The sequence below is a fragment of the Wasmannia auropunctata genome, unplaced genomic scaffold (assembly GCF_000956235.1).
Source record: "Wasmannia auropunctata unplaced genomic scaffold, wasmannia.A_1.0 LD336055.1, whole genome shotgun sequence".
NCBI classification, from domain to species: domain Eukaryota; kingdom Metazoa; phylum Arthropoda; class Insecta; order Hymenoptera; family Formicidae; genus Wasmannia; species Wasmannia auropunctata.
Window position 1 is genome coordinate 60,045 of NW_012026835.1, and position 11,526 is coordinate 71,570.

Consider the following 11,526-nt stretch of genomic DNA (forward strand, 5'->3'; position numbering starts at 1 on the left):
CAGTAAGTCATTTATAATGAATTACGGATTTCAAAAGTAGAGACTTTAAGCTGTAAAATGCTTTTTTGATCATTCTGTTACGATCATTTTTTACGAAGTTACATTCTCTTGAAATTTGCCTATTTTTAGCGATTAGAATAGGTGATCTTTTAATTTTGGCGCGGAATGTATTTTATTTTAATTATGTAGATAATAATTATAATTATATAATTAATAATAGTTATATGTGAATGAAACAAATCCAAAAACATATTATACATAAATTTTTATATAAATTCAAACTTTTTAAATAGAATTTATCATTATAATCAAGAGTTGATTTTATTAATATAAAACCAATCAATTAATTCGCTAAGATAGAGTTCAACAATTATTTTTTTAATTTATTATATCGCACTATTATATATCATGTGCAAACTTACGTTGCTTATACTATATGCTACTAACCTGTTTGTATCATCAACTAGACGACCGAAAAATAAAATAGAACAAATAGAATAGAACGACTTTCGTGTGCAGATAACTTGCTCAGGGCGCACTTATGTTAGGCTTGACTTATGAATTCTCCCCGACGATGGACGATGGGCAGCCGCCTATCGATATAATAAAATAAACTGTCAGCAGCAGCCCGCATAAAAATGCTAAAGAGTCTCGCCATCCACATTACCGTGCAGATGTTCCATAGAAGAAAATCAGAAATCATCGGACATCATATTCTTCATACATTAAGTTCTAACAACATTCAAAAAACCTCTTAAAATTTATATCAATCAATCCAAAAGAACAATTTAAAAAATTCGAATTTAGCAACTATTATTATTAACTAAAAGAGAAGAATTATATGTATATAAAGAGTTATATAAAGAAAACATAAAAGAAAACAAAAATAAAAAAGGAATTCTTTTTTTTCTGCTAAACAAAAATAAATTTTTTTATATAAATAATAATATAATTTGGATCAATATAAGCTGATTAGTGAACGATAAATACAAATATTTATATAATACACGATGTACGTATGTGTACATATGTATATACATAAATACACACATACACACATATGTGTGTATATATATATATATATATATATATATATAAAAGCAAATGAAAAACAGATCTTGTTATATCATTAATTATTTTCGCTTTTTTTCTTCAATTAAACAAAAGCTACAACCTATCTCAATGTACAAAGACAACCGTTTAAAGTACAAAGATAGAATTTAAGGCTAAACTGTATATTAGATCGAGCTAATTTGCTTAATTCTGCATATTTTTTTAAATAATATGCAATAAATATATTAAACGTGGTTTTTCATATATCTTATGTAGCGTTTTATCCTTAATATATGCAAATTAATTTCTTTATACAAAAATACCAAATCGATATGTCGTATTATGTAAAATAAAATAAATATCAAAATATCGGTTTTATTATTTTAATCCGGTATTGGCGGTATTGCAATCACTATAATAGAGACGGTCTTCAATTTTGTGAGAGAAACTAGAAGAATAAAATCGTAATAAATAGTTATAATTTTCTTGATGTATCTGATGACTTTTGGCGAAGATAGTTGTTACTTACTACAAATGATTCATGCCGTCTCTTTTGGCCGTTTGCAAAAGCGACTAGTGTCGCACTCGGTTCCTCTTAACAGGGACGAAGAACATAACACGAAAAAGCGAATGGCACCCCGGCACCCCGTGGCTGTTTGACTTAATTTTACGAGGGGTCGCTCGGAACGACAAGGGCAGCATCGGAAGGGTGGAATGCGCGGTAGCGACAGCGGTGGCGGTTTAGCGGATAAAAATTATTCGTTTAAAGTCGAGAGGAGAGCGCTATAAAAGTGCAGTTAAGTTTTCCAGAGGAGCGACCGTAGATTCTTCTCGCGTTCGTGCGCGATAATAACTATAATTGAGTAAATAATCGCGTCTTATAGGCACTAAAATTTCGAGAAATTAGAGTGCCGACTTCTATATACTGTACATAATTTTAAGCTCCTCCTCTGAAGAGATCTGACTTTATTTAATCACAATAAGAGACGCAACGTTGCAAAACGTTTTGATGAACGCAATGTAACGCAGTTTAAACTCTGTTAAGCTACGTCGCGCGATAACGTCTTTGATATAGTTTACGACTTGATCGATTTCGAGCAAAAGACTGTCGCGAAAAACATGTTTACCTAAAAATATAATTACAATATTTTCCATTATAGTTATCCATCAATTCCATCAAGAAACATGACGGTTAGAAACATGACGGCAAGAAAAATGCTCAATTATAAAAATATTGATCGTAAATAATTGGATGTCGCAAGCATTAACATTTTTTTTACATACGCCAAAAAAAAAACGAATGTAAGGAACATACATCAGAGATTTCCGTCTCGCGAATTGAAAGAAATCTAAGAAGAGAGGAGCTAAACATTTACGAGAAATTGACTGCTGTCTCTCTCACTGAAGATCTTATTTTACTCGAAAAAGAAGTGTACCTATATGTATGTGTGTGTTATACGCAAGCAAAAAAACACCTGATATTTATGGTCCAGCTGATCGGCCACTCCACTCGCAGATCGGATCTCACTAAATCACCAGTCGGTATACGCCTAGGAAGGAACTAGCCGCTTCTCCCCCGCAGCCCACGGGCGGCCATAAGGTTCCAATGTATGTACAGTAACGCAAGATGACGAAGGATGGAAGAAGAAATCGATGAAAAGAAAAAGTTGATGTCCTATACGGCCTAGCCTTGGCACGTCTTTCGAACGATGTCATATCTGAAAAACTATCCACGAGATAAAGATTCATATACGCATCGCGTACTATAATTGACATTTTTCAAAATGCACAATATGAAACTTGCACTATGCAAAAAGATAAAAATATTTTCGTATAAATACAAGCGGAATATTCAATATTAGCGTTATTTTTATTAATATCATTATATCAATATATTGTTTTGATTTGAAAAAGAAAAAGAAAATCTTAAATAACATTATTAATATAAAAGTGTAATGCGACATTAAATTTAAAATTTATTTATTATCTTTATGCATATATAGAAATTTAGAATATAAGATGCAATTATTATTTTTTTATCTTTTCTGAATATTTCAAACGGCAACTGATTTCATTTAATATTAACTTTATTATTAATTTCGGATAATTTTGACAAAATTTTTGACAAAAATTTCAACAACAAAATTTTTTATTGTCATATTGCAAAATTTATTTATGCTCAATATTAAATACTTATTGTAATATGTTATAAACATTGCTCAATGTTTATTGTCTAAAAGCGTGTCATAATTATAAAATTACTTTACAATTTTCAAATACTTTTAAATATTGCGTTTTAAACTGGAATGATGTAGATATATAATATATAATTTGAAAGTATCAAAAACTGTTTCAAAATAAAATTAAACATATGTATATTATACAAAATTATATAAAATTTATAGTAAAAAGTTTTATATAAATATAGGTAATAGAAAAATATCGTGTTTATACTATTTTGTAATTACAAAATCAAATATACAAACAATTTCTGATAATCTTCTATTAATTTCATTTTACCCAACCATTTTTTAGTAAAAAATTCAAAACGATATAAAACTTGTTACTGAAAATTGCTGTTATAACAATGATATGTAGAAGTTATTTGACCAATTACAAAATGCAAAATTTTAGCTCATTAAGCAAAGTACAATAAACATTTCTAAAATATTTAATTTAAATAATTATGATCAAAATCAGAAAAAACTTTATAGGAAAATATTGCAAATTTAATTTCCGCTCATTTTAAATATGAAATTATAATATTTAATAGTTTTATTAATAACCTTAATAAAATCAGATTTCAATTTTGACTAAATTTTTTTTGTTTAATAATATATCGCATTATCAAGTGTAGTCAATATATTACAGATAAAAAATTAAAAAATGCATTATATATTATACAACTTTTTCCTTAGAATGCCTGGAAAACATCAATAATAACATCTCGACAATAAAAATAAATAGCATAAAAAACACATCAACATGAAATTTAAGATACAAAAATGAAAATACAAACTTTAATTTATATCATCTAATAAATAAAATATTTTATTTTAGTAAAATTGTGAAGTGAAGTTTACACATATGTATTTATATAATTTGTGTAACATATACATATGTTTTTTATATTTTTTAACTAATAAAATATTTTTTCTATACTAATTCTATAACAATAAGAATCATAAAATACCTAACATAATCTTGTTGTTAGTTTAATTTTAATTATTATTCTTAAAATTATATTAAAATTGTGTATAAAACCGTATATATGTGTATTTTTCTAAATAAAGCTGTATGGACACAAAATGTACAAGAAATAATTGATGAATTATATAAATTTTTTATGACATAATATATGATGATATACATATATGAAAGAATATAACTTTTTCAAGAATTTCTAATAATTTGACTACTTGATTATGTTCTTATTTGTTAATATATTAAGTTCTTGATTATATTCTTTGTGCTAAGTTAATTTATATTATCTGTGTAAAAATAATGAAAAGTATTTTTGTGCCCTTTTATAAGAGATATTATTTAATAGTCGTATCAGTATCTTTATAAAAATCTGTACTTTGAAGATTTATTTAATAATAAGTTTACGCATATTCAAGTTAAATTATGACTTGCATGACTTTCAACAAGCAGTCCATTAAGTTTAAGAGTTAAGTGTGTTGAACTTGTCGATCGTGAAAATGTGTATGTAGTAAAAGATAGGGTAGTTTGATCTGATTAGCGAGTATCGATCGTCTTTGACGAGCCGATTATCCGACTAGGTCAGGGTGGTTTTCTTCTAGGTCATTACATCAGAAATTGTAATTGTTCGTTTATTACACTAATAACATTACTTGCTATTTTTTTAGACTATAAATTTTCATCCATTGATTTTATATAATTATATCTTATAAATTAAGAACTCTTTTAAAATGTTAAAACAATACAAATAGTCACGAATAATAAAATAATAAGGTTATTAATACAATATATATTTCTTATCTTAAAAATTATTGTTTTCTAAATATTGTAAATAAATGTATAATAAAAATGTTTTTAACTATTTTTATAAATATCTAATGACTTAATATATGTATATTATTTTAGGTTGTCAAATTATAATATTAATGATAGTCGCTATACTTAAAACCGAATTCAATTTTCCATATTGAAGATATAAAAGAATATAAAAATTTTATAATGAATACATGTATTTATGCGATTATATTTTGTCACTAATTAATACAATTAAACTATTTTTGTATCCTAGTAAAAACATTATTCGAAAATAAACTTATGGAAATTTTACTAGCTTCTAATCTCTGTAAAGTACGAATAAATAAGTTTATTTATAATATATTGATAGAAATAATGATTTTATAAAATTAATGCTTAGAGAGAGAGAGAGAGAGAGAGAGAGAGAGAGAGAGAGAGAAAGAAAACTCTCTTACTTAGAAAAAATTACCATTACTCGGCCAATTTAAGCAGAACTGGGTCAAGGTGGCTATCTTCACGTAATCTCCTTATTTCCTTGTGTCTCTACAGATTTCATTTATTCGTTCATTTGACGAATGTTGCCATTTGTCGGTAAATATATGTATTATGTATGTATAGATATGTATGCGTGTGTGTGTGTGTGTGTGTGTTTACGCGCGCTCGCGTGTGTGTACATAGGTACATGTTGCGCGTCTCTATGTGAGTACGATCTATGTGCCGCGTCATCAACCACCGCGAACCTACATCGTCATCAGAAGTGAAAGATGCTGGCATCGCCGAATCTTTCCTTTCTCCATCTTCTACACGCGGTGAGAGTAAACGTGACGTCACCGACTTAAAGCTGCCGAACGAAATGAACACTATCGATTGATTCGTACTTTACAGGCGGAGATTAAAAGCCAATAAAATTTCCGTAAGTTTATTTTTCAATAATGTTATTTTTACTAGAATACAAAAAGTGTGTCTATATTAATTAGTGACAAAATACAGTCGCTGAGTAGCATAAATATTACATATGTATATTCGTTATAAAATTTTTATATTTTATCATATCTTCAGCAAGGAAAATTGAATTCGGTTTCAATATAGCTATTAATACAGCTGTCATTAATAATATTATAATTTAATCGCAATATATAATACATATGACAGAATATCTGACATTCAAACGTTTCCCTCTAGGTAAGTATAAATACAGGGCTTTTCTATTCAGATTAGTCTGTTCTACCTGCTCATGAACGGTGTTACACTTAATAATAGACCCTGTATATTGCATATTATAGATTTGTTCTCAATGTTTATTACATACTATCAACATATTATGTTATAATTTTAAAAATAACATAATATAATTATTGTTATTACATTGTAATATATTATTTTTAGAAACTAACTATAAACGTACAAAAGCTTATACAGAATATATTTAAAGGCATTAGGGCTCGTCAAAAATAAATTCACAATAGTGAAGTAACGTCTATGCGAGCTAACACGGTGTGTACTAATTTTTACAATATCCAGCCACACGCAAACTGCGTACCGCATATTCGTCGGTCTTGAAACAGTCAGTTCATTACATGAGGCCGGAATCCACTTGTAACAATTAAATTGACTAGCAATTTAATATTATTTGATGATAATAAGAGAGCATCTATAAGAATATTAAGAAATTCCCCTTCCCCCAAATCTGGAAAGAATTTATTGCAAAAAATATCATCTCAGCTCCCAGCCGGGAACATGTATTGAACTGGGTTTCAAGACCGACGAATATGCGGCGCGCAGTTTACGTGTAGCTGGATATTGTAAAAATTATTACACACCAACATACGTGTTGGCTCGCATAGGCGTTACTTCACTATTGTGGACTTATACAGAATGTTTGGTAAGGATCAACTTTCGTGGGCAAATGAAGTGAATTAAACTGACAATGAGTATAGAAAAGTCTTTTGTCATTTTTCAAAATAACTTCGAAATAATTAATGAGATATTAATTGATAAAAATCAGCGAATATAAACGTGTACATCCGTGAAAAATGAACGCGACGCGAAGCACATTTATCGTTGCTAGGAACGCGTCGAAATGTTTGGAAGTACTCTAAAGGGCCATCTACAATGGGAGTAGTAAATCGTAAGTCGTAAGAAATTGACCAATCACAGTCAATTATTTTTCTCATTTCGACTGTGATTGGACAATTTTTTATAGCTTATGACTTACTACTCCCATTGTAGATGGACCTTAATAGCATTGACTATTATGCAGGTGCGGTGCACACCTTCAAACATCTTGCCGTACTCCTGGCCGAGCTCCGTGAACGCGTATAAAGATGAGTTGTCTCTTCGCATGAAGATTCTCATGATTATTTGTAGATCTTTATTATTATAATTAATATCTCATTATTATTTTTCGAAGTTTGCAAAATAGCAAAAGACTTCTACTAATTCAGTTTAACTCGCACTACCTTCTTACAAAAGATGATCCAATCATTGCCGCACATTCTGTAAAGTATATCAAACAATGTTTAAATAAACTTAAAGAAACAAATGTATATATAAAAGAGTAAATAGAAAAATATCGATGTAAATATTTTAATAAAAATTTTAAGTGCTTTTGATAATCCGATAAATAAAAAAAGTAAATGAATCTAGCTGATTCCATTGGAATTATATCTGTTTTGCTACAAGTAATGTATATCATAGGATTGTAACAACAAATTGTCAATTTACCAAATATCAAATATTTCCTGAAATTTTCTCATATCTCATTAAATTTGATGTGTCCAATCACAATATCCGGCTAATAATACAAACAGAATTAAAAAACATTGCAAAACTTAATTCTCTTAATGTTTGCATAGATACATTCGTATATGTGTAAAAGAGAAAGAGAGAAAGAAAGAGAGAGCTAAAACGTGAAAGATATTTGTCAACAAAAATCGAATTGCTTAATGAATACAACATGATATGAAAGCAGATCAATTTATTCGCTTTACTGTGTTCAATGACCAGAAAGTAAATCATACTTATATTAAAATAATATCTAGCATTTTATTTTTTTGTTTACTTTCTAAAGTTATTAAAAAGTTTTATTGAAATATTTTGCAAAATGTTTTACTCTAACGCGTATAAAAACCAGCATGAATTATATTATATGTTTTGATATAAAAACTATATATTATTTCTATGAAAAAAAAATATTATTTCTTTTCTAACGAATATTAATTTTATACGTGTAATAAACATTATATTTTATATGACTAATATTTTTATAGAACTTTTTGACTTTTTGTATTAATAATGTTTCTTTATCTATTTATTACATTTAGAATAATTCAATAATAAATAAGTAAATAATTAATATATGAATTACTTTTTTATAGAAATGTGACATTTCCCTCATCTCTCTATTCATGAATACAAATTTAAATATATACTTGTAAACAAGTGAACATGGGTAGATCATCTATAGAGGAAAAGAAGGAAACTTCTGAAGCAGAGGGGTTATTGTAGAAGATAGAGATAGGCCACGATACCAGCGTGACTTGACAATAAAGCTCATCTCACTTCCGGTTTGTTCTCGAGGTTCCTGAGTTCTTCCCCTCGTCAATCCACCTGTTTCGACACTTCGACACATCACACAGCTCGCCACGACATTGACTATCTTGCCTATCGCTCCGGTATATGGACCAATCGATTATTTAACCAAATACATGAGAGTTATAAACTGCAAAACTCGAACCTCAAACGATCCTTTCTCTCTATCTCTCTTTCTTTTTCTTCCCATTTCTTTCCTTCTCTACTACAATATTGTATAGCAATTTTGTGTAGCAAAAGAAAGAATATGATAAAAATATCGGATAATATTCTTACATATAAGCGTATATATTTGACATAAAATAAGTAAGCAATAGCATAAATTTATTATAATTGTAATAATATGACTACTTTAGCATAATCATCTTTTATTTTATATCAGAATACAAATTCATGATATTATATTATGTCTCAAAAAATACATGGAAATAAAATAAAAAGAATCTCTTATCAAATATTAACTTTTCAATAATTATTCTGTGCTATTTTATATACCAAAAATAATATAAAGATTTCATAAATTAAAATAAAATTTAATTTAAAATTACACATAATACAAAATAGGTTGAAATACAATTAAAAATGAGATAATTCTATAACAATCTAAAATAATTCAAAATGATAGAATAAAAAATTTTTTTTTTAAATAAGAATTTGTTTTAGAGAAAAATACTTTGAAAATTAATTGAGTATGTAAAATTATTCTTGCATTTGAAAGACAGAATCAATGTTAGAATCAATTCGTTTTAATTTAATTCACCAAATACAACTTTTTGTATACGATAAAATATAGCCAACATTTTTAATAGTATTTTAATTAAGAAATAAATGTATAAGAAATAAATTCACTCGTCTATCTTAAGAATCAACTGATTGAATTAGTTAGGGATAGTAAATGAAGCCTACAAAACGTTTGTAGCAAAAATTGTTACATTAAATATTAGTCAAGTAAAAGAGTGTTTGATTAATTTTCAAAATCTTTTATTTTTCGAAAACAAAGCCTTATTTGAGAAAAATTTATTTTTTCATTTCAATTTATTTTGAGCTTTATAATCACCCCTTTGTCGGTTGTACATATTTCAGTTCACCCATAATATATAATAAAAGAAAATTAAAACAAAGTCGTTATTTAAATAAATTTACACATTCGAAATTCAATTCTATAACACAAAAAATTAAAATAAGAAGGAATATAAGTATTTTTAAAAACTTTTAGAAGCATAGATTTAATTAAGCAAAAGCTATCATAACGAAAGCCAAACGAATCTGTTGAAACAGACAAGCAGTCAATCTGTCAACTTGACGTGCGACGTCTGCCCGGGGATTCTACGAGGGTCGAAAACGAGCCATTGTCAAACGACCCTTGTGGACAAGTCCATTAAATCCTCATTACAACTTTATCCTCCTCTGCTGACAATCATTGAAATCTCATGTAGCTTTCGTATGACACTTTGTTTCGATATCACTAACAATAAGTTTCACGTAAAAAATAATTCAATACTCTCTCAATAATTTTCTTATTTTTATATCTATTTCTTTGGTCGTCATGCAGGAAAAAATTGGGAAGTAACTTGATTTATCTCTTCAAGTCTTATCAAGACATTGACAAATCATTTTTATCGAAACTTCCATTTAAAAAATTTAATTTTTTCTTTGAAATTTTATCAAGAAAGGACATACAATTCCATCGTATTAGAATTTATTTAAAGGCAATTAAAGGATTTTTTTTATTTTTTACTTAAGTTCGGTCATTTTCAAAATATTATCTTAAACAGATTGATTAAACAGAAATAATGACATTTCTCTCAAACACGATTTTCAAAAAAAAAATTATCAAAAAACGCTTAGGTACATTTCCTTGTTACACTAACGATCCAGAAGAAATATGCGATATCTACAATCCTCTATATGAACTTGTAAAGGGCGGTCTCGGCATCTCCGGCTTTCGTTCTCTCTCTTACTTTCAACCAGGCTGCGGGTTTCGAGACTGGGAAAGAGGTGAACGTATTGTTTACCGACGTTCCATCCCGATGGTTTCATCGCCGAGCAGCGATGTCAGCAGAAATGGCGTTGCAAATAAAGTGAGGGAAGCGGGAAAGACCGACGGGTTCGTTCATGAAATCGCGCACTGCGTGCTCGTGTTTCCAAGTAGCAAAGCCAGTCGAGCGTTTGCGCAGTCCAAAGATTTATTTGCTGCTATGATAGCGATTTCGATTAGACTTCACCGATAATTTGTGATACATTTCCAATATGATACGATAGATTTGTCTTCCAACCTTATAACAAGAGGTTTTATTATCCGCCAGACACTAAAATTCAAAATCTATTTTTTTTAATAATTCTACATAAGGATATTCAAGATTAAATAACGTAAACATATTTCCTTCCTATTCCTTTTGTCGTCTATGCCCATTTTTTCATTATAAAATATTGAAATACGTATAAATTTAAATACATCCACAGAATATCTGATAATAGATTTAATATTAACTCGTGGAGAAACAGGTTAAACTAAATTAGTCTCTCTTTTTTAAAATTGTAACAGTAATTAATAAGAAATAAATCTTCGAATGAGAGTGAATCTAGGCTATTTAACAACAAGATATCTATCGTTACGTATTATTCATAGTTAAACGTACTTCAATGCTTTATCGCGCATATAACAACCACAATCGTCACATAAAACTGTTGTTTCATTCTCGCCGTAATTTACACTTGTCACTAAATCACGCAAAAGCACGCTCAATCACAAATTTTTATTAATAAATAGAGATGCGCACGAGACGAGACAAGACGAGATTTCTGCGATCTCGATCTCAATCTCGAAAAATCTTGAAATATTTATATTGATCTCGGATTTTCAAGAATCTCGAATATATGATCTTG

At 28.5% G+C, this 11,526-nt stretch overlaps 1 protein-coding gene across 2 annotated transcripts in view; it reads right to left on the reverse strand.

Annotated features, from left to right (window-relative positions):
• Nucleotides 1-1,607: 1,607 nt before the first annotated feature.
• The window catches only part of LOC105450765 (transcription factor MafB-like), a 30,813-nt gene continuing 20,894 nt past the window's right edge, over nt 1,608-11,526 (reverse strand). For both annotated transcript variants that reach the window (XM_011690758.1, XM_011690760.1), the window contains one exon: nt 1,608-2,779. The gene's annotated coding sequence lies outside the window, so the exon portion shown is untranslated. The remainder of the gene's footprint in view (nt 2,780-11,526) is intronic.